We start from the raw sequence: 22,826 nt of genomic DNA, 5'->3' as shown, positions 1-22,826 counted from the left end.
GGTTCTCAAGGCCCAAGAGCTAGAGACCTCGAGCTGTTCCCTTCGCTTTTGTAGATTTGTCTGGAGTTGTTGGATTTTGTCTTTTACTATACCCAACTGGTTGACATTAAAAAAACAGCATTCCTCCTGGAGAAAGAGGCAGAGGCCACCTTCTTTAGCTGTGAGGAGATCCAATCCACGTTGGTTTTGAAGTACTACTGCTGCCAGTGAGTCGATCTGTCTTTGGAGAATTGTATTGTCTAAGCCACTGTTATGCCCGAATCATGAGCCCCCAAAAGACCACCACCAGGAGTCGAGTCCATTGTAAAACACATGAGGATCTTTTTATTACAAACTGCAGCTTGGGCTCACACCCCTACTGCCAAAGCAGTGAGAGCCGAGAGCTTTGTGTTCAGGTTAGTTGGGTGATTTAAAGGTTCTGGTCCCTCCTAGCATGACCAAAGCAGGGGATTCCTACCTGGCAAGCATCTATTAGTTGAAACACAAAAGGGATGTTGAATTTTGAATTGATTGGCTGTAGGAAGGCCCCCAAACCATTAATTATCTGGCTTCCCTTCCTAGGGGGATGGGCCGGTTTCCTAGCAATTTTATCTTTAGTGGGCAGGAAAGAAGGCAGTAAGGCTAGTTCTTCCCTGAAGGTGGCTAGACATATCTCCACTTGGCTGGCCTTGGTTCATGCTTGTGCTTTAAAATTTAAAATAATAGCCACTGATTTTTAAGTCTTTTGGTCTCTCACCACTTGCTGGAGGTTCTAGATGAACTGGGAAGAAAGCTGATAATACAAAGTTAGTGAAGTGGCTAGTCCTGCTGTCCCAGTCCTGACAAATCCCTGCAACAGCCAAGAGGGGCAAGATTTGAATTGTCCTCTTATCCTGCTGGGCAGCTATTGAATCCATGACTGGGATTGGTAGGGGCTCCTTTTCATTTATCACTCCCAGCTCGGGGAAGAGGAGCACAAGCGTGAAAACTCCTGACCAACCACAAGCAGAGTATGGTAGACCTGAGTGCCACAAAGAATCAGCAGTAGGGCATTGGAGTTGAGATGAGGTATCAAGTATTATAGTTTTATTATACTCTAAGGAACTTAGCATTCCTACAGAGTGTGTCCTGGATACCTTGAAACAGCTTGCCTAACCAAAGAGGGTGATATGAAAAAGGTAGGAGGTTGTGGCAACATCAGAGTCAGGGAAATTAGTAAATGGTGAAGTAAGGTTACTTGACAGAGTCACCAGAGAAGCTGTCAGTGGTAGTTCTGAGTTGGTCCAAGGTGGGACACACAGCCAGCAAGCTTTAAAACGTCCCAGTTGGGTCACATTAAGGAGTTTGTAGGCCGTGGTCAGACTCTGAAGTAGGAGACAAATTGACACTTTTGTATTATTTAAGAGAGGGGATGTCAGAGAGGCAATGACCTTAGATACCAGAGCCCACAGGCAGAGTAGAATGAACAGTTCCTGAGTGGAGAGTAAGGATTGAAATAATTAAAGCAAGTCACATCAATACAAGAAAGAAGTTCGTGGAATTGCCAAACTTGTTTTCTAAAACTTCCCTATAGCAGATATGGTCCAAGGTCACACAAACAAGCTTTAAGGAACTTGGTAAAACTTTCTCTTTTCTCTGTCTCAAGGTGAAGGCCAGGGTGAAAACATGGTTTTTGATAAATAACAAAGCAGCTTGACAAACAAGCAACTATCCACACTTGGAGGAGTGTTTAATTACCTTCTCTACTCCCATCCCCAGGGGTTGGATAATATACCAGGTGGGATCCTGTGGAGAGCTGAGACTCAGACGCCACCAGATGGCACTGACATTCCGCCCTCAAAACTGTAAACAACCTCCAGTACGCATGTGCGAAATGCGTAAGCACGCTAAGCACGCCAAGCCCGAGTCATCAGACGGGGTAAAGAGTGAGCAGCCAATCAGGGTATTGACACGTCACTTAGGTGCGACCCGGGCTTATATAAACAGCGCCACTTCGGGGCTCTCTCTCTCTCCTCTCCTCCTTTCATCGCTTAACTGTAATAAAGGCTTGTTGTGGAAGGATCCTTGTGTCTGCATGCGTTTCTGCTGGCGGGACGACCACGTGGCTTCCAACAGGATCCTGTAACTGAATGACCACAGGGGAATGGTGCCGAGCGACAGAGAGGTTTTGGACATCCCAGACTTGGAGGTCCACTTGAGAGCTTGGTTGGTAAAGGAAGAGACTGCTGTGTTTTGTTTTTTAATATATATGAGTGTTCTATCTGCATATTCACCTGCATGCCAGAAGAAAGCATCATATCACATCACAGATGGCTGTGAACCACCATGTGGTTGCTCCAGAAGAGCAGTCACTGCTCTTAACCACTGAGGCATCTCTCCAGCCTGAGAGCCTAGTAAAGGAAGTAACGTGTCACAACTGGCAGGTAGGGTAGCTAGGAGAAGGAGGAAAGAGGATGCTGGTGAGCTTGGGGTCAGGCAAATGGGTGGAATAAAGGAGATAGAGGCTCCCACGTTGGCTAAAAAGTCCCTTCCCAGTAAGGGAACTGGACAGGTTAGCATCACTAAAAAGGAATGAGTCAAGGGAACAACCCTGAAAATACAGTTGAGTGGTGGAGTCTGGCAAGGCTGGCAAGGATGTCCCCCCTACCCTGACAATAGAGGAACTAGAAGGAGAGGTTGGTCCCCAATACTTCATCAGGGCTAAGTAAGTGGCACTGGTGTTAAGGAAGGAGATAGACTGCTCGATATCATGATAATTACCCATGGCTCCCTGCTAGTAATGGCAGTGGTCAGATCAAGGGAACCCAGGCATCTTCAGTCATCCATAGCCAGGCCTAGGATATTGGCCAGAGGGTGATCTTGGAGTGATATCCCTATATCATGGGAGAAACAGTTGCAGTCAACACCCCAATGCCCTCTTGGTGGCATTTTGGACATAGCCCTGGTGCCTTGTGGGGGTTAGGACAGAACTGGGCCCAGTGACCTTAAACACATTTGAAACAAGGACCCCATTTTCCTCATGCCTTAGGAGGCAAGGGAGCCTGGGTAGTCACTGAGGCCAGTCGGATGGCCTTGGCCAGCATTTAGTATTTTTGCTTGTGGGCTTTCTCATCTCTCCCATGGTACACCTTAAAGACAGGGCTAAGACTTCTGCTTGTGGAGTCAGAGGTCCTCTCTCCAAGCATTTAAGCTTAGCCCTGATGTTGGGATAACTCTGGGAGAAAAAATAGGTCATCAGAAGTTGCCTACCCTTTGTGCTCTCAGGGTCTAGATTAGTATGTTGTAAAAGGGCCTTTGTAAGGAACTCTAGGATTTGAAACAGGTTTTCATTCTTGTCCTGAATGACCTCCTGGAGCTTCTCATAATTAACTGGCTTAAGGGCAGCCTTGCAGCCACCAGCCAGGAGACAGGATGTGAACTGATCTCTAGCTAGAATGCTTTCCTTTCAGGGGTATTATAATCCCATTGTGGATCCTAGTCGGGCACCGTCTCAACCCCAACCAGATGTGCTGTGTTTGTTTGTTGAACCTCATCTGTATGTGTTCTAGCCTGTTCCCAAACTCACCTGTGCTCCTCAGGTAATAGGTTGTTGGTAAGAATCATATGTATATATCATGGAAGGTAAGAGTATAAGATTGAGTGAGATATTGAAAATCTTTAATGAAAGTAGAAGGATTAGAGATATAGAATCCTAGTCTCTTTTCTACTTGAGAAAGTTCAGTTAATGAGAAGGGAACATGTACCCTAACTAAGCCATCCACACCGGTCACCTCCTGCAAGGGAAGAATTGAGGCTGGTTTCTGCTGAGTAGAAGAAGAAGGGGGCTTTGCTATAGAGTGAGAGTGGGTAGCAGGGGGCTAATAGCTGTTGGTGGGGTGAAAATGGTTGCCAAAGTAATATGACTAGGATGGCCTGTTGCTAGGGAGGAGGGTGAGGGTTTTGGAGAAGCCAAAGAGAAAGAGGAGGAAGCAAAGGAGTTTGAGAAGAAGCCAGAGGTCGAGAACAGAAAGGTGGAGGTTTATCCACAGGATCAAAAGTAAAGAACTCTTGAGCTTGAGACTTTATAGCTAGAAGTTAGGTAGGAGAACAGGAAGAACAGAGAGAAGGTTTAGAGCAAAGAAGAGAGAAAGCTTCTTTCTATTTACCTCCTTCTATTTACCAGATTGCTGACAGTAATTAAAACGATCCCATATTGGCCATTATCTAAGGAATATGTAGGCCAAGTTTTATTACAGAGGCATATGAGCTAAGAGGACTTTAACTTAGGCTTCATGCATAAGGTTTTAAAATTCTCCAGAAGACATCCCAGTGAGGACGCTGCAGGAACAGTTGAATGAGCAGTTCTCATTGGGAGGGTAGGGGTCAGTGACCTTCCAGAGCCGTTCCAAAGGTAAGGTTTGACCCAGGAGAGTATGGCCCTACCTGATCCAACAACTTATCAGCATTGGCCAGAGACTAAGGGCACAGTTGCCCAAAGGAGACAGTTTACCTAGCACTAGGATTTTTGTAGGTGACCATGAGAGGGATAGAAACCATGCACGTAGAAGGGGAAAAAATCTCTCCCAAGGGAAAGGGGAAGTCCTAAATGAAGGTGGGCAAAAGGGTCAACTGGAGCCAGTGAAGACCATGGTTGGGGGTTCCTCCACCTCAAAGGGTAGTAGGAAGTTGCCAGACACTCAATGGCCAATTTTCCCCTACCAAGAGAGGCTTTTATGCTGACCAATGAGGGGAACTCACCAATCCAGTTGGTGTTGCATGCAGCAGATAGTGATCTAGTTGCTGGAAAGTGGGTCGAGGGCAGATTTGGAATGAAATAGGTTCCCAGCAGCTCCAGTGGGGTGCTGGCAACCACCATGTGGAATGGCCGCTAGAGGCACCTATTCCCGGCCAATGCACCAATGTTAGGATTGTGCAACAAAGTTACGTGGCGGTTTCACAAATCTTGCCACACGACTGGTTCCAGGTGGGAGATTTATTAAGGGAAGGGAAAAAGGCTCACAGGGACCATCTCTGGGTAGGGAAAGAGAGAGAGAGAAAGAGAGAGAGAGAGATTGGAGGTGGTGTGAGTTCTCTTTTAAGGTGACTCTGCCCAGACCCGTGGGACCTAGTAATTCGTGGGGTCCCGAGGAGGACCAAGCCTGAAAGAAAAACAGGCAAGAGACAAGGAACGAGATGACAAGACCAGGCAGTGAGTTGTCGAGGTCTGTTTGTTGCTCGCTGGAGCTATACTTTTATATTTTTGAAATAAGGGAGCTACTACCCTCCCAATCGGAAAAAGGGGGCAAATTATCTCTTGCATAAGTGGCACATTCCGTGGCTCTTCCTGGGATCGATAAAATCAGTCAGGGTGGGGGTGGTTTAGCAACTTCTCGGGAAGTCCCCTCCAGGTGGTTGAAGTTGATTGCAGACCCTGGCACCAGCATCCATCGTAACTACGTGCCTGGGATTCCTGGTCCCCGGCATGACCCAGAGCAGGCGCAGGTGGTTTCAGATGGTCCATAGTTGGCTTCACAGATGGCTGATACCTGGTTTGTCAGGTTCCTTGGGGCTGGCCATAGAGGTGCCTACTTACAGATCTCAACACTGGGTCTTACGTAAACTAAACTGGCTTTGTAGGTAGCTGAGAATGACATTGAAGTCCCAATTCTTCCTCCAAATTCCAAGTGCTAGGGATATAGGTGTTTACCACTAACCATATTTGTGTTTGGACTTTCAATTTTGCTATTTCTGCCTCCTAAGGAAAACACGTATTTTGAAGATTACTGATACAACTGGGATTGTATCAGTAATAGACCATCAATGTATTTGAAGCAAACACTGACAGAGCTGGAACACAGATAAATATCCCTGCAATATGAGCTAGAGGCCTTAGTTACCCTATCATTTAGGTGCTGCAGATGCAGCTCAGTGGTGGCCCAGCATGTACTGAATTTGATCTACAGCACCAGAAAGCAACAAAGCAAGCAACAAAACCCACCATCTGTCACGGATAGAACAACCAGACAGGACACAGAAGACTTGAGCGACATGGTGAACTGCCTACCTGTAACAGATACAAAAGAACATGGAGTTTTCTTTGCCTCACAAATTAAACTTCAATATATTAAAAAAGTGACAGCTGTCATATAAAATACACCCTGTGACCAAAACAAGATAAAGCTAGATGTTATAACACAGAAAAAAAAAAAGTAGAACATTCATGAAAAATCATGGTATTGGCATAGTATCATCAACTAGGTAAATCTGGTAAACACTTCTATGAGTTCAAAGCTACAGTGATTTGATGGTCTGGGGAAGTGTTTATCCCTGAAAAGCTGCTGTGGTATTTAGATTACTTTTGGAATAACTTTGTATTGGTTCAGATGAATTGTGTCCTAACACCAGAGGAAATGCACCTTTATCTCTGCAGATGCAAATTCCACTATGAAGACACTGGTGAAGATTTGCATATGCTAATCTCAACTAGTTAATTTTCAAAATCTGCTTGCTCAAAAGCCATTTCTTTGGGGCTGGAACTGAGCTAGGCCAGCTGTTCTTTTTCTTCATGGTAATTGAGCACATTTTAAAAAAAAAAAATGTGTGTAAAACCTGCAGCACCACTAATGCCTAATCCTTAGGCATAAGAAGTTCAGAACCACACCTAGAGCACAATGCAAACAATTCTTGACTTTATTACCTTTGCCTAGTTGGCTTGACTCAGAATCCCTTAGAAGACTGAGACACCTCTGTGTGTGTCTGCTCAGGTGTTTCTGGAGAGGATTAACTGAACACTTTGACTGAATGTGAATGGCACCATTCCATGTATTGGAGGGCACAGTGTTCTCTCTCTCTCTCTCTCTCTCTCTTTCTTTCTTTCTTTCTTTCTTTCTTTCTTTCTTTCTTTCTTTCTTTCTTTCTTTTTTTCAGAAGAGTTTCTCTGTATAGCTTTGGCTGTACTGGAACTCACTCTGTAGACCAGAGATCTGCCTGCCTCTGCCTCTTGTGTGCTGGGATTAAAGATGTGGGCTACCACTGCCCAACTATTTATAAAAAGAGGAAAAGGAAATAGGTGTTGTCATTCCCTCTCTTTGCTTCTCAGATGAAGAGGGAAAGAGAAATAAGCTACCACATCCTGCTTTTTTCTTTTTTCTTCTTTTTGTATCCCCTTCTCTTCTCCCTCTCTCATTGTGTGATCTCTGTGTTTGAGTATTTGACGTGTTTGCATTTGTTTGTGTGTGTGAATGGAGGTAAGTGCAGGGTATGATGTGTAGAAGTCAGAGGACAATCTTGGATGTCCTTTGCCTTCCATCTTGTTTGAGACAGGATCTTTTTAAATTTTTTTTAATTTTAATTTTTATTAATTATACTTTATTCACTTTGTATCCCCCTTGTAGTTCCCTCCCTTCTCCTTTCCCAATTCCACCCTCTCTCTTGCTTCTTCATGCATGCTCCTCCCCAAGTCCACCGATAGGGGAAGTTCTCCTCTCCCTCCCTCTGATCCCAGTCTATCAGGTCCCATCAGGAGTGGCTGCACTGCCTTCTCCCTTGTCCTGATAAGGATGCTCCCCCCTCAGGGGGAGGTGACTAAAGAGCAGGCCAATCAGTTCATGTCAGAGACAGACCCTGTCCCCATTACTATAGAACCTACTTGGACACTGAACTGCCATGGGCTACATCTGTGCAGAGGTTCTAGGTTATCCCTATAAATGGTCCTTGGGACTGATACTCCTATCAGTCCCAGAAAAGACCCCTGTGCCCAGATTTTTTGGTTCTGGAGCAATCCCTGTGGAGCTCCCATCCTCTCCAGGTCCTCCTATTTCCCACTTCTTTCATAAAATTCCCTGCACTCTGCCCAAAGGTTGGCTATAAGTCTCAGAATCTGCTTTGATACCCTGCAGGGTAGAGCCGTTCAGAGGCCTTCTGTGTCAGGCTTGGGACAGGATCTTTTTGTTTGCTATTATGTGTTCCATGTTAGCAAGTTCAAGTGCTTCTGGGGATTCCATATCTTTTCCCACCTCCCCACCCCCTTCCCACCCTATGAGCACCATTATAGACACGTGCTACTGCATGCAGCTCTATTTGAGTTCTGGTGATTTCAGCTGAGTCCCTCATACATGCTTGCACTTTATCCACTGAGCCATCACCGCTGTTCCTATTTTTTTGGTAGTTTTTTAAGACAAGGTCTCGTGGGCTGGAGAGCTGGCTCAGAGGTTAAGAACACTTGCTATTCTTTCAAGGGTCATGAGTTCAATTCCCAGCAACCACATGGTGGCTCATAACCATCTATAGATCTGGTGTGCAGGCAGAATGTTGTATAAAAAATAAATCTTAAAAAAAAAGACAAGGTCTTCTGTAGCTCCAGCTGGCCTTGAACTTGTTATATACCCAAGGGTGACCTTGAATTCTTGATCCTCCTGACTCCATGTCAACTGCTAGGATTACAGGCATGACTCATGATTGTCCACCTCCACAAACATGTTTTAGTGTTAGCAACACCATTCTTTACCGTGGCTGACCTTTGTAAAGTGCCTCATGCTGTTTACCTATATCCCCAGGCACGGCATGTTTTAGTTTGCTTTGCAATTCTGCTGCAAGCTCAGTGAATTTGCTGGCAATTGATACTGGGGGGAAAATGTCTAGGCTGGCAAAATGGCTCAATGGGAAAAGGTGCTTGCTGCCAATCCCAGGGCCCTGAGTCTATCCCAGAATGAGTAGAAGGAGAAAATCCACTTCCACAAGTTGTCCTCCATTCTCCACATTTGTGCCATGGCACGCACACACTCTCTCTAGTAAATATAAAAGTAAAGTCTAATATTTGTGTAGTATTTTATAGAGAACCTCAGTGTTTACATAGTGGAGGTAATAGTGATAGCTGCTCATAATTTTTTTTTGGAAAAATAAACACAATAACATATAGTCCATAGAAAACAGTCCATAATGTGAATGGCTATTACTGTAATGGCAGCAATTTGTAAGTATTTTAGATGAGGAGAGATAAATACTCAAGGGTACTAATTTGGTGACCTCCAGTCATTTGACTTTAATTTCCATATTTTTCCATAAGACACTGTTTCATGTAGTAAGCCTGGCTTTAATATATAGCAGAATGGTGATTTAAGTACTGGGATTTCAGGCTCAAATTCCATACTTGTTTTTAGTTTTTTTTTTAATTTAAAAAAATTTTTTTTAATATTAATTACACTTTTCTTGTTTTGAGACAGGGTCTTTCTATGCAGCTGTGGCTGGCTTGTTACTCACTATGTAGTCCATGCTGACCTTGAATTCTGAAAATTCTCTCAGGCAAATACCATATCTCTGAAGCAACACAACATTGATTCTCATTCTGGAGGGACTGGTACTGATTATATTGTTAGAAGGGTCTAGTAGATCTTTCTGTTAAAAAAATATTTTATTTTTCAATTCTTCACAGCATCCAAAATTTTTTTTTTGGCATTGGTGTGACTATACAGCAGGAATTAACTGGAGCCTTCAACTCAGTTCTGGGGGACTAATCTCAATTAGTCCCAGAAGCTGAGAGCTTGTGGCTTCTATACTTTGCCACGTGGCTATATGGTTGCCCGGGAAACGCTAGGAAGATGAAACCCCAAATGGACTACATTTCCCAGAAGTCCACGCGCTCAGCGTGCCACGGGACCGCCCGCTGCTGGCGCGCGCTCGGCCGTTCGGTCCCTAGCCGCGTCCTCCGCCGCTTCCCTCTTGAAATCCCGGCGTCTCCGCACCGACACCTCTGGGGCCGGAGCGCTGCCGGAGCTGGAGCCAGAGCCGGAGCCGCCGAGCGGCGGAACCATGGAGGCCTGAGCCGGCGTGCGCACCCGAGCCGCTGTCCGTCCGCTCTCCTGCTTCCTTGCTGTCTGCCCGCCGCGGCTGGCAGGGGAGTCCGCGCCTCTGACACAGGTGGGCTTCCCCTGCGCGGCACCGCCCCGCGGGGTCTGAGCCAGAGGTGACCGGCCGCGCGCCGGAGAGCTGCGATCCGGGAAGGTTGGGCCGCCCCGGGGCTGAGCGGAGCCCGGCGGGCCGCGTCCGCTCGTCCCCTCGGCGCCCGGTTGTGTAGAACCAAGTGAACGGGACCCCTGGCCGGCCCGCGGGGACCTAGGGGTTGCCGGAACGGCTGGAGCTTCCGGACACTCCGGACAGCCGAGGTTGGCTGGACAAATGGGCGTGTGATGGGCAGGGCGAGCAGTAGTGTGTTGCGTGTCTGTCATACACATTTTTATTGCGATATCATTCTAAACTATAAAGTGGATGTTTTGGAAGTACCACTGAAGTACAGCTCACTAGCCTTTAGTCTGTTCACGTGATCGAGCTGCCTTGCAGCAGTCCCTCAACATTTTATGTCCTCGAAAGAGATCTGTACCCATTAGCAGTCGCTCCTACTCCCTCCTTCACGCCCTGCAACCATCAGACTATTTTTTTGCCTTGGTAGATTTGCTTGAGTCATTGGGTGTTAGCTGAAGGGTGAAAAGGGGCCACAGTGGGGCCTGAGGGAAGTTGGAGCGATAAAGCAGGTGAAAGAAAGGACCGAACGACAGCGAGGGGATTGTAATAGGGCTAGCAAAGACTGACTAAGGACAGAGGAAGTGGGATCCTTGACAGTCTGGAGAGGAGATGCTGGGCAGGAAGATGAGAAAATGGGAGTGGAGGTGGTGGAGAGCAGTGTAGATTTACCAGAACCGGATGCTTGTGCCTGAGTTGAGGGCTCAGTCGAGGAAGACTGTAGAAATAGCTGAATGGTAGCTGCAGAGGATGAATGACGTTCAAGGGTTTATACAACGACTCTCCTGCTCTGGGGTTTTTATTTTTGATGACCTTCTTGGCAACTCAGGGAAACTGGGCTAGGAAACTGGGAAATGAAGGACCAGCCTTTTGGAGTTTCGGGTACTTAGTTAAACTTTTAAAGTTAGTAAATACCTGTGAGTTCTAGGCCACTCTGGACTATAGACGGTCTACACAGTGAATTCCAGGACAGCCAGATCTTCACAGAGAAACTTTGTCTCAAAAAAACAAACAAAAGGTCTGAGTTGGAATATGTATGTTAAGGGGTCTGTATTGTTTGGTTTGGTCAAGATCTTGTTGCTTTGTGGGAAGGTTAGGATAGGCTGGAGCAGTGGTTCTCAACCTTCCTAATGCTGCAATCCTTTAATACAGTTCCTTGAGTTGTGGTGAACCCCAACCGTAAAATTGTTTTCATTGCTACTTCATAAGTGTAATTTTGCTACCCTTATGAATCATAATGCAAATATCTGTGTTTTCTGATGGTCTTAGGTCACCCCTGTGAAAGGGTTGTTTGACCCCTCAAAAGGTCACAACCCACAGATTGAGAACTACTAGAGGTATAACTCCGTAGTGGAATTTTTGCCTGGCATGCACAAGGCCCTGTTTCATCCTTAGCCTCAGGAGGAAGAAAAAAAAGAACAAATATTGAACTAAGGTCATACATTGTCCCGTACCGTAACCAGCTCTGACAATGCCAGTGCGGTGCCATCTGTCTTGCACATGCCTGCTCTCCCTTATAGAAGTGTAGCATTTCAGTAATACCTTCGGGAGATTGGTGTCCATTCTCCTCTTAAAAAAATGTCTGTGCAAAACCACCAGAATACTTACTAATTTTTCAGTGTCATCAATATCTATAAGGCATTTATTTATTTATTTATTATTTATTTTTCGAGGCAGGGTTTCTCAGTTTTATAGCTCTGGCTACCCTGGAGCTCGCCTGGTAGACCTGGTTGCCTTTGAACTCACAGAGATCTGCCTGCCTCCTGAGTGCTGGGGTTAAAGGCATCTCCTTCTTCTAAGGATCCGTGTGATTAGATCAGTTTCATACAATGCAGGATACTCTGTGTTGCTTGTTTTCTTAAAAAAGATTATTGTTGTTGATGTTATTGATTTTTTACATGGCTGTTGGGGATCTGAGGTCAGGTCCTGTTTGTGTGGCAAGTACCTTACTGACTGAGCATCTCCCCAGCCCCTACTCTTTGTCCTTAAATCGGTCACATCTCTGAAGTCTCTCCACTTCCCCTGAACTAAAAACTCTCACGCCTCGGCCTCCAGAGTGCTGGATTACAGGCTTAAACCACCACGCCTGGCTTTTATGGCACTCTCTTTTGGAGGTAACATAATCTTGAGTTACACAGATGAATGTGGACGCCTTTGGAGCCTGTTATACTGCCCATCATAGTATGCTTTGGAATATTTTACTGAGGCTTAAGAAATTAGGTGACTTTCTTTGCTACAAATGCCAGGGAGGACAGCCTTTTGGTCAGGGATGTATGAAGCTGATGGGCTGGTTAGAGCAGAGAGCACTTGCATTTTTACTCTTCGGTGACTGTAAACAGGTGCTGAGAAATTCCTGTGGCATTTGCAGTGTCAGTTCTGTAAAGGAGAGCTCTCAAAGTGAGTAAGCATAAAGCAGTACAACACTATGCGAAGCTTCTCCTCCCCTCCCCTCCTGCTCCCCTTCCCTAACAAGGTCTGGTTACATAGTCCAGGCTATTTATTTTGGTCTCTTTCATATTCATGTTTTTAAAACATTAGATACTTGTAGTAAGAATACACACTTACTTATGCTGCATATACATACCCATGCACACTTGCAAACACACAGACTTGCATACACCTCTCTCTTGCTCTCTCTCTCTCTGGGGTGGTGCTTGTTTTCATGTATAAGGTGAGAAGACTAGGATTCTCCAAGACACTCCTAACTCATCAGGAAAAGAAGGTGCTCGAAGAGTGAGAGAAGTTTTGCAGGCAGACTGAGTGGCAGGGATATTTGAAGTTCCTTTTCTGTACTATGACTCAGCTGTACATGGGTGAGTGCTGTGGGCCAGAAAGCAGAGGGACAAGGTGGCAGTTGCTTCTCCTTCCTGGGACAGAAGTGGGGAGGCTTTATGGAACTTCTCTAGTGTGCTGTCCTGCTCCACACTGCTAGTGAGTGTGTGTCCCTGTCCTGGGGTGTGAAGCATTGCTTGGCTCTAGGATGATGATATGTCTTAGTGTCTTTTAACAGGGAGACAGTGGCAGTTACCAATATCTGCTTTTGTCTTCAAGCTTAATTTCCCTACTAAGGTTTTAGTTTTAGAGCAGAGCTTAATTTTCTGAACTTAATGTTGTGCTGGTAATATTACCTTTATGTTATTTATATCTAGACTAAACTAATCTACAGGATTGGAAATAACTATACATATCTCTTCTTTACTAAAAGGCTTATTCTTTTTCTTTTAGATTTTTGAAGTCTTTTGCAAAATAAATAAATAAAATAAAATATGTGGTTTTTTTTGTTGTTGTTGTTTGTTTGTTTGTTTGAGATACTTTTACTGAGTAGCACTGGCTGGTCTGAATTTGTGTATATGACCTTGAACTCACAGAAATTCTTCTGCCTCTGCCTCCCAAATGCTGGAACTAAAGTTGTGTGCCAGTTTTATCTCCTTTGAAAACTACTCTAGAAGTGGCTGTCTCTCCATTGGACAGGTTATCATTGAAAAATCTTTCCTTTGTCATATGATAGTATATTTCTTTCATTTCTCTAGTACTACCGATAGTATATTTCTTTTCTGCTTGAATTTGTCATTACTTTTTTTTTTTTTCCAAGACAGGTTTTCACCAAGTGGCTTAACCTTGACTTGATTTTACAGCAGCTGTCTCAGCCTCTCCAATACTGAGATTACAATCATGAAAAGTTGTGTATGGCCATAATACCCTAAACCAGTGGTTCTCGATCCCCTTTGAGGTTTGAATGACTTTTTCCACGGGGGTGGCCCAAGACCATCAGTCAGCACAGGTATTTATATTATAATTCATAACAGTAGCAAAATTACATTTATGAAGTAGCAATGAAAATAATTTTATGGTTGGGGGTCACTGCAACATGAGGAACTGTGTTAAAGGTCGCAGTGTCAGGAAGGGTGAGAACTGCTGCCCTAAATGCTCCCAATCTTGGCTGACCTCAGAAGGGTTGGGGCTGGTTATTCTTGGATGAGAGACAACTTTGACAACTCTTCCTTCAGGATTTCTCAGGCAATCAGCCCTCCACCTTGTTTCTTTTTGTTTTATTTTATTTTTATTAATTACAGTTTATTCACTTTGTGTCCCATCTGTAGCCCCTTCCCCACCCCTCCCAATTGTTTCTTTTTTTATTATTAAATTAATTAATTTATTTACTTTACATCTTGATTGTAGCCCTCTCCCCTATTCCTCAGAAAAGGGGAACCCTCCTACCCACCCACCCCAGCTCATCAGCTCTTCCTCTTCTGAGCTCATCTTCTTCCTCTGTGGCCTGGCGAGGCAGCCCCACCAGGGGGAATGATCAGAAGGTAGGCAACAGAGTCCATGTCAGAGACAGCTCCCATCCCCACCCCCCACTTCCCCTTACTAGGGGACCCACGTGAATCCTGAGCTGCCCATCTGCTACATCTGTGTAGGGGCCTAGGTCCAGTCTGTGCATGGAACTTGGTTGTGTGTCAGTTTCCGCAAGCTCCTCTGGGCCCTGGTTAGTTGGCTTTGTTGGTCTTCTTGTGGAGCTCCTGTTATCTCCAGGTCCTTCTATCCATCCCCCCACTTTTCCAGAAGACTCCCTATGCTTTGCCTATTCAATGTTTGACTGTGAATCTCTGCATCTGTTTGGACCTACCACTGGGTGGAGCCTCTTAGAGAACAGCTATGCTAGTGTAGTGAGTAACATTAATACTGAGAAACTGTAGGTGGAGGCATCTCTGTGATAAGCTGGAGACCTAGGACAGGGTAGGCTTCTGGGAGGATATGGGGACGGCTCTAGATGAGATTCCTAGTAGTAGGGGTCATGGAAACTGAAGAGGACACCCTCTAACTAGACAAGTCTCCTAGTGGAGTGAAGGGAAAAACTGACCACAAATTTACCCTAGTGGAGGGAGCCACAAAAAACTTCCAACTCAAAATTTACCCTGCCTACAAGATGTGCAGGAATGAAGAGAGAGTAGAGATTGAGGGAATGTCCAACCAGTGCTTGGCTTACCCTGAGACCCACCTAATGGGAGAGAGACAGTCCACCTTGTTTCTTACTCTTTCAGAGCCTCCTGTATCTTTTACAATTAGGATTTAGTTACAGACCTGTCACATAGTAGCTTCAGCATGTTACTAATGGGACTCTCACTTGGCATAAGGTTAGGGGTTCACAGTAGGAGGTTTGGCAGTTCATTGTCTCAGGGCCTAGTGGTTTCTTTGTCATTCTTAGGGCATAGACCTTGACCTTCGGGTCTAGGAGGATTGCTGGGTTTGTAGCTAAAATATGCAAACAGTAGGGGAAGGAGGTACCAAGAAGTGGCTGTCTACTTATTAGGAGGTGCTGATGTATCTTTTAGTTAGACAGAAATATGACTAGTTAAAAAGGCAATTCTTTTAGCAATGGAAGGAAGGGCTGGAGAGGCTGGAGGCAGTCAGCTTTTTCTGTGACCTCAGGCTAATCTACATGTGCACTGCAACCCCAGTTCTGCTATGTTTTCTCTTTGGTGTGATATTAATCACTTAATACTTGAGACAGGGTCTTAATTTGTAGCCTAAGTTGGTCATGAACTCATGATGCAGTCTAGAAGATTGACCTCAAACTCCCAGCCTTCTGAGTGCTGGAATTGCTGGTATGGGCCAACCACACCTAGATATTCAACTTTCTTGACTCTAAATTTTCTTATCTGCAAAATGGGACTAACATTTACTTTATGTTGGCTAGAGAGTTAAAGGAGATACTTTGAAAATCAAGAAACACAAGTCTGTCATTTATATGTCTGTCTGATCATTCATGTTTCTGAACATAGAAACCTGATTAGGTGGTGTGGAAGTAGACAGCATTGGGGTGTTGAGTTTGAGGTAGTTTGGGGACACTAGATGACAATCAGGTAAATGCACCTGGCACTCACTACAGAGTTCTGGACTGGGTTCATCAGTATGTCAGAGTGGAGTTGACTAATCTAGAACTGGCAGGGGTACAGGAATTACATGGTTATGATGTTCTATTTGGGTGTGGTGGCAAATACCTTAATCCCAGCAGAGACAGAGGCAGAGGCAAACAGGTCTCTGTGAATCCTGGCCTACATAGTGAGTTCCACGCAAGGCAGAGCTGGATAGTAGGCCTTGTCTCAATAATTAAAAATAATTAGTAATAGTAATAAAATACTTGCTGTATCCTAAGTCTCTCTATAAAGCACCCAGCATCAGCCTATGCTCTGGCTTCTCTCTCTCTCTCTCTCTCTCTCTCTCTCTTTTAGTTCTGGCTGTCCTGGAACTTGCTGTGTAGACCAGCTCACAGGAATCCACCTGCCTCTGCCTCCCAACTGTTGGGATTGAAAGGTGTGAGCCACTACTGCTTGTTTTTGCTTCAGCTTCTTAAGGCTTTGATTCCTTCCTGAATAGCCTTGCTGAACTCTTTTTGGTCCTAGAGTGTTCCACCTTCCTTCTTTCCTTTTTGCCTTCCTTTCTTCCTCCTTCCTTCTTTCCTTTTTGCCTTCCTTTCTTCCTTCCTAATTTCCTTTTCTTTTTTCTTCGAGACAGGGTTTCTCTGTGTGGTCCTGGAACTTACTCTGTAGACCAGACTGGCCTCAAACTCAGAGACACACCTGCCTCTGCCTCCTAACCACTGGAATCAAAGGTGTGTGCCACCACCCCTGGCTCTACCTATTTTTCGTAACCTAGAACTTGTCATACACTTCTTTTCTGGTTTGGAGGTTTCTGAACTAGCCCACCTAACCCAGCCATACTTTCCCTTCCAGTCTTAGGTTTTATGGCATGACCTTGGGCGGGGGGGGGAGTTCCCCAAGGGTCTGTTACAGTTTGGATCTTGAGTATCCTACCAGGGCCCATATGTTAGAGGTTTTGTCTTTAGGGTGGCGTTATTGGGTGGTTGTGGAACTAGTGACATCAGCCTCATGGGAGAGCCTCAGGTCATTGGGGATGTGCTCAGGGTAATTTTGGGAGTAGACCCATTCTTTTTTTGTCCCTGGGTTGTGATAGGGGCAACTTTGCTCTGCCACATGCTCCATGTGCTGTCACAACAGACACCTGACACAACAGGGCTGATCAGCCGTGGACTGGAACCTCTAAAACCTGAGCCAGAATAACCCTTTTCTTTTTAAGCTAATTATCCCGGGTATTTTGTTTTGGTGAGAGAAAACAGATGAACACCATTTCAGATTGTTTCTATATTATAATTTATTCTCTTTTGAGAAAGGGTTTAGACGTGCTAATCCTCCTGCATCATGCTCTGGCTTGGTGGGATTACAGGAGGCTTGTGCCAGTATGCCAGGCGTTATAATTAGTTTCTTGTGATTTACCTCAATGTTTACTAGACTAAATATATTACATTTTTTTTCAAACCAGTTTCTTTAAAAAATATCTATTTGTATGTGTATGAGTGTTTTCCTGTATAAATATATCTCCACCATATGTGCCCAGGAAGGCTAGAGGAGGGTGTTAGATCCCCTGGAACTGGAGTTACAGAGAATTGTGAGCTGCCATGTGGGTGCAGGAAACTAGATGCATGTCCTCTGCAAAAACAGCAAATGCTCTCACTGCTGAGCCACCTTTCCAGCCCAGAACATTCTATTCTTGATAGTTTTAACCTCAGTCCTTGACATATTGCTAGCCACCTAGTGGGCACTCAGATATTTGTTGACTGTTAGCAGATACCTTTGTGCATATTATGATGGATCTTGGGTACTTTGCTCGGTTTTCCAGCCTTGCCCTTTTTTTTTTCTTTTTTTTTGAATCAGTGATTGTGAAATAGTAAACACAGTTTCTCCAATTTATTTAAAAGTTAACTGTTTCTAATTAAAGTAGTACTTATGTCTTGTTAGAAAATAATACTAAAGCTGGCATGGTAATCCCAGGGAGGCAGGGGTAGTGGGTCAGAGGCAGATCTTTCTGAGTTCGAGGCCAGCATGGTCTACTGAGTGAGTACAGGACAGCCAAGGCTCCACAGGGAAAACAAAAACAAAACAAAACAAAAAACAAAAACAAAAGAAGAGATAAACTGGGCGAGTGAGGTGGCCTCGCAGGGATGGTGCTTGCTGAGCCCACAGTGGAGGGGGAGAAGCATTCCTGAAAGGTGTGCCCCCATCTCTTCTCACTGTACACACAGTAATAATAATTGCCCACGCCTTTAATCCCAGCACTTGGGAGGCAGGAGCAGGCACATCACTTTGAATTTGAGGCCAGCCTGGTCTACAAAGCCAGGACAGAGTCCAGGACAGCCAAGGCTACACAGAGAAACCCTGTCTCAGAAAAAGCAACAAAACAAAACAAAACAAAAAAAACCCCAAACACATACAAAACAACAATAACAAGAGAAAATAATACTAACTAGAGGATAGATTACTAACAAAATGCCTTCCTCTGAGTTGTGGACTTTTTGAGCACACGTGTGAACTCCTTGCTGTGGTGGAGGGTGTCTTCCAGTCTTCCTGGATCTTGCTTAACATGGTGTTTACATTATCAGCACAGACTGGATACACTGCCTGATAGTTCCCTTCAGCGGTGGTGCCCTCAGTTTGCTTAGTTTTCCATGAATGTGTTCACTTACAAGTCCTTGGAAAGACCAGTGAGCTCAGGACCTGGGCACTGCTGTCACATGGTGGGCAAGCTGCTGCTGCTTCAGTCTCTAAAATGTTTTTCTTTTTACCGATTCGTTCTAGAGTCTTCGTGGTGCTTAGCATTGCAAAAGGTAACAACTTTAGACCCTTGCAGCTAAGAATTGATAGTGATGTTCTTATAATAATGTCCTGTTAGAAAGTTAAAAGCCTCTAAGTTTGTCTTCTAACCTTCCAAGTTGTTTGTGCTTATTTGCTTTCTGTTTTTCATTTCTTTCTTTCTTGCTTATGGAGTTTCATTGGCATTATCTTTTTTTTTTCTCACTGTTGATTCTTTTTTCATGACAGGGTTTCTTTGTGTGTAGCCCTGGCTGTCTTAGAACTCACTCTGTAGACCAGGCTGGTCTCAAACTCACAGAGATTCTCCTGCCTCTGCCTCCCAAGCTCTGGGATCAAAGCTGTGCACCACCGCTCACTGCCCATCCACTGTTGACTTTCTTCTGCTCTTTCTTTTTTGTTATTATTTTGCTTTGTTTTTGAGAGGAAACTTGGTTCGTGTCTTTGGCTGGCCTGGAACTCATTAGGTAACCCAGGCTGGCCTTGCACGTTGGGATCCGCCTGTCTCTGCCTTCAGAGTCCTGGGATTAGAGCCCAGCGTTTTATTCTGTTTTTCATTTTAGGGCTTGTTTTTATTCTTTGATTGTTCCTGCCTCTGCATGTGCCAGTGTTTGCCTGTGTGTGCTGTGTACATATGCGGAGGCCCGTGGCCCCCAGTGCTGGGTATCTTCCTTAATCCGTTTCCTCCGTACTTTTTGCCGCGGTGTCTCTCTCTCATTAAGCCTGGAGCTTACTGATTGGCTCGGCTGATGCCTGAATTAATATTTTCCTATATGACACCAGCATTGCCCAGCTTTTTGCAGAAAATGGCAATTTAGGCATCAATGTAACTATTTCCATGTGTTGAAACGGCAATAAAATATTTCTGGCCAGTGTTTAAAATTTACATTTGACTTCATAGAGAATAATGCACCCATCTGCTTGCCAACCTAAAACTCTCCTGGTAGGTAGAAGCTAGACACATGAAGGTGAATAAAAGAAAGGCTGTTAATACAGGAAACAGTTGCATGTAGTAACACTAACATATTTAAAAATAATTCAACAGTAAACCACTGAAAAAATATGTACCCAATATGGGCATCTTTTGTATTTGGGAAGGAAACGTAAAATATTTCTGAACTTTGTGTTTGTTGTAGATTGATTGTATTGTTGACAACAGTTTTTTGGGGGGGGTGTGACTGTGCGCGCACGCATGCACATGTATGGTTGGTTTTCCTTTAACTGACAAGCCATCTGCGTGGTCATGTACCACTGCTTTCCCCTTGTGAGTCAATACATGGTGCTGCGGTGGTGTTTGTTTGTTTGTTTGTTTGTTTGTTTTTGTATTTGCCAATTTTTATTCTCGTTTTTCATTAAATAAATTTGACTTTCTTTTCTGTAAAAAAAAAAAAAAAGAAAGAAAATACTCACAGCTATCATTACTCCACACAGACTTTTTATTTATTTATTTATTTTGAGTAACTTTTCAATTTAAAGAGTCAAATGTTAGATTTTTCTCTGGGCACGGTTCTTGGCTTCTATAATCCAATACAGTTTAATTGGCTCACTGTTTATTAATGCCTTTCTTTACTTGTTTGTCAGACGAACCATTCTGAAATCTGATTTGGTTGTGGCCTCATTTTTCCTGGCTATTTTGGGGGCATGGTGCTGTGAGGAGATGCTTCGTTTTAAACGTTCTGGTTTTCCGGTCCTTGCCCTGCCTGCTGAGCACTGTGTGGCAGCCCAGGTATTGCAGTGAGTGCTCAGTGCCGCACAGCCCAGCAGTGCTTCCTAGACTGTGTTCTTCTGTCCCAGCTCCACCGTTAGTAACAGTACACAATCCTGCACCACGCAAGATCAAAGACGTGGAAGGTCAGCTCAACCTTCAAGAACCCTTCTAGCTCTTTTATCTATCTATCTATCTATCTATCTATCTATCTATCTATCTATCTATAATTTAATAGCTATTTCTGTATGTATGTATGTATTTATTTATTTATTTTGAGGCAGGGTCTTGATATGTAGCTCGATGGCTGTCCTGGAGCTCACTGTGTAGGCCAGGCTAACCTTGAACTCATAGAGATCCACCTGTCCCTGCCTGCTGGGGTTAAAAGCTACCACATCTGGCCACTTCTGTATCTTCTTGAGGACCCAGGTTTAGAGCCCAGTGCTTATAGTGGGCAGCTCACACCTGCCTGTAGCTCCCATTCCAAGGGAATCTGATCCCTCTAACCTGTCAGGGCAGCTGACCATGTGTGACCTACACTCACATACACAGTGCACAGAAATAAAATTAAATTAAAATGAAAGGGGCTAGAGAGCCGGCTCATTGGTTAAGAGCTCATTGGTTAAGGGGCTAGAGAGCCGGCTCATTGGCTCATCTGCAGAGGACTCAGTTCAGGCCCCAGCACCCCATTGGGTGTTTCACCATCACCCCCAACTCCACCTCCAGAAGTTCTCACACCTCTGGCCTCTGCAGGCACCTGCTCTCATGTGCACATACACACACATGTCTGTGTGCACACACATATACATAGCTAAAGATAACAAAAACAAAATGTTAAAAAGAACTTTAAAAGGTATATGACTCCAGAGTCTGTTTGCCTTTTTTGTGTTTGTGAGATAGTCTCATTCTATAGCCAGACTACTCAGGGGTCCAGTATGTCCAGGCTGTCCTCACACTCAAAGCTGTCCTCCTGCCTCAGTGTCCCATTGTGCTGAGTTAACAGGCGTGAGCCATCAGCCCTGGACCTGGAGTGCATTGTGGAAATTTGCGCTGTGTTGAGAAGCAGTAGAAAGGAGCCAGGGCATTGCTGTGGGTATCAGGAAGAGCTCTCTAAGCAAAGGATCATGGCAGTGTTTTAAGAGGACTTTACTTACAGACACTGAAATTTTAATTTCATACCATAAAATTAGCCGTTATTTTTGGTAGCCACTTAAAAATGTAACAAATTATTGTTCAGGTAGCTGGCTAGATTTGACACTGACACCACAGTTTGCCATCCTTGAAAGCAAGGCAGTGAGTCAACCCTGCCTCACTGGTTATTGAAGAGTACATGAGTCAGTGTGTGTGGAGTGCTGTGTAGGATCTAAGGGACACAGTGGGTGCTCTGCTGGGATTCTTTAGCATCATTAGGTCTTGGAGCAGATTGATTTAAATATTAAACTTTCCCTCAGAGTTGGAGCTGGGGAGTAGCAGTGGTGGCACACACCTTTAATCCCGGTGCCCGGGAGGCAGAAGCAGGCAGATCTCTGAATTCAAGGCTATGCCTCATCTATAGAGCCAGGGAGTCACGGAAAAACAAAGCATTTTTTTTTTCTTTCAGCATGATCTGCTTCCTGTGATTCCTTTCTCTGGTTTGTTTTGGTGTCTCTATTTTATGCTAGAGGTTTTTAACGGCAAAAGTGTAACATTTTGATTGTTCTTTCTATTTAAGACACCACCCCCACTCCACACATGCATGTGCATATTGGAAGCTCTGTGTGTGTGTGGTTTTGCTGTCTGATGGGCATTGTTGTAAGTGGTAAACAGTTGTTAAAGTGTGCTGGAGGAAAGAATCCTAAAGATTGTTGGGTCCTGGGTTGCTGTTTAGATTCTCTTGGGTTGAATCTTCCAGTTCACTTCGGCAGAGGCTGGGAAACCTGTTGTGTAACTGTAGCAAGCAGGCTTTACCCGCCTACATTTCTCATTGGCCCCTGTCCTAGAGTCCCTGGTCCTTGCAGTCAGCCTCCTGTTCCCATGGACAAGGTTGCACAGGCAGCCGTACACCTGGCTTGTACTCTGTGGTGCCTTGTCTGCATTTCTGTAATTGTCCCAGGGTTCCATGGAGTTAGTTGGTCCACTTTCTGTTGGTGTCGCTTTTGGCAGAAACTGAGGTTGGGGTTTCCTCAGCTGTGCTGGTTAAGATGCTCTCTCTCTGCTCTCATCTTTGCTGGGCTACATCTTTTTATTTTCATTCGCTGGGTGGAACACCTCACTCTAGTTAAGAGAGCACTTGGAGCACCTTTCAGAGGATTTTCCTTTACTCCACCAACCCTTGGTGTCTGTCAGTGACAGTTAACATGTTCTTTGCTTAGTGACCAGTGCCCGTTCCGCTAGTCACCTGGTTCAGCTGTGAGATTTCTCTTTAAAGTGTCTTAAGGACAAATGGTATGTGTGTGAGATGAGAACTGATTCCCTCAAGCTGACCTCTGACCTCCATACAT

At 44.7% G+C, this 22,826-nt stretch overlaps 1 protein-coding gene across 4 annotated transcripts in view; it reads left to right on the top strand.

Annotated features, from left to right (window-relative positions):
• Positions 1–9,741: 9,741 nt before the first annotated feature.
• The window catches only part of Dym (dymeclin), a 272,516-nt gene continuing 259,431 nt past the window's right edge, over positions 9,742–22,826 (top strand). For all 4 annotated transcript variants that reach the window (XM_060377040.1, XM_060377038.1, XM_060377039.1 and 1 more), the window contains exon 1: positions 9,742–9,873. The gene's annotated coding sequence lies outside the window, so the exon portion shown is untranslated. The remainder of the gene's footprint in view (positions 9,874–22,826) is intronic.

Source organism: Meriones unguiculatus, chromosome 2, assembly GCF_030254825.1.
Source record: "Meriones unguiculatus strain TT.TT164.6M chromosome 2, Bangor_MerUng_6.1, whole genome shotgun sequence".
NCBI classification, from domain to species: domain Eukaryota; kingdom Metazoa; phylum Chordata; class Mammalia; order Rodentia; family Muridae; genus Meriones; species Meriones unguiculatus.
Note: the sequence above shows the minus strand (reverse complement) of the source record. Positions and strands in the feature narration are given on the sequence as shown.